This window comes from Sus scrofa, chromosome 2 (genome assembly GCF_054392235.1).
Source record: "Sus scrofa isolate SSC_HxYL_T2T_F1_AM1 chromosome 2, Sscrofa_HxYL_maternal_Yorkshire_Landrace_v2.0, whole genome shotgun sequence".
NCBI classification, from domain to species: Eukaryota; Metazoa; Chordata; class Mammalia; order Artiodactyla; family Suidae; genus Sus; species Sus scrofa.
The window spans coordinates 99,012,848-99,014,396 of NC_139384.1; positions in this window are offsets into that span (position 1 = coordinate 99,012,848).

The window sequence follows — 1,549 nt, forward strand, 5'->3', positions numbered from 1 at the left end:
GGCTCTCTCACAGCACTTTCAGCATTTTGGAGGAAAAGGAAGGGAGGCTGACAGGCCAAGTTGTTAAATGTTAAATCAAAAGCTGAAAAGTTGAATGCAAAATAATTCGAACTCCAAATGAGAGAGTTCAGGAAGGACATCTCAGAATGAAAGGGGAAAAAAAATGTCAAACCAGCAGTAATTGAAGGAAAAGTCAAATGGAGGATGAACGTCTCCCTTCTCAGAAGAAAGGGCTACTGGGTCTTGACTGCCTCCCCCACTCTTCCTTTTTTAAATTAAGGATGAGGAAGGTGACAAACTCTAGAGAAGATAGATGAAGGGAGAGCAGAAGACACTCTGGCTGAGCAAGTGCTGCTGGGGCGGAGGGTGAGAGGCCCCACCCTGTGCTTAAAAGGATCTGAGAACTGGGTGAAGAGCTGCCAGCAGCAGGAATATGAATTCAGGAGGGTGACCTTACAGAAATAGAAAAAAAATGACCTCTCTCTGACATCTAGGGGGAAAAGGATGTTAACTAGTTAAGAAAAAAATCATTGCATATCAGAGTGTGAAAGGACTTCAGAGGTCATGGAAACCAAACCCCGCCTTGTACAGATGTGCCAACAGCTGAGAAGAATGAGCCATCAGGGTCCAAACTGGTTCCCCACAACATAATATGTTTGCATTTGAACTAATAAAAAAATAATGCCCCCCAGTCTTCAGAGAGGTTATATGCTCCTAGAAGATACACTCTTTTTACCTTGGGGTGTTTTGTAACACATCACAATCCTACCCTGGATTGAGAAGCAGCAGATTAACTAACTTGCCTCAGAGCCACAGCTAGTTTCATGAGATGATTAAAAAATTTTATTTTTGGAGTTCCTGCTGTGGTGCAGGGGGTTAACGGTCTAGCTTGCCTCTGTGGAGGAGCTGGTTTGATCCCTGGTCTGGTGCAGTGGGTGAAGGATCCGGCGTTGCTGCTGCTGTGGCGGCACAGGTCGCAGTTCTGGCTCAGATTTGATCCCCGGCCTGGGAACTTCTGTATGCCATGGGTGTGGCTGAAAAAGAGAAAACAGTTATTTTTAAGTATTTGCAAAGAAGTGGCATCATCATATTCGGTGCTTAAGCCATAGTTCCGTGGTTTTATTTCAATACCTAAGTAGGGTATTGGAGCAGTGCTGTGGCTCCTGTTCAGTGCTGACCACCTGGTGGCCAAGTGGGTCAGGGCCAAGGATCAGGGCTTCATTCCTGCCACCCTCATGCCCTTGTCGGGGCCTGGCCTGGGCTGCTAGGATAGCCTCCAATCAGCCTCTCTGCTTCCTGGCTTGCGCCTCCCCGTTCATCTTCTGTGCCAGCCCTCAGAGTGACTTATCGAAGATGCAAATCTGGTCTTATGCCTCTTGGGAGCCACTCACAGGCCACAGGTTGGATTCTTAACTCTTTAACCTCCAGGGCCTGCCCTCCCTCCTCCCCTCATTGGTAGTGCCCCTCCCAACACTGCACACTCGAGCTTTTATTACTCTTAGAGTGCATCAGGCCAGCTTAGGTGGCTGTGACTTTGCCAGTAATTTTC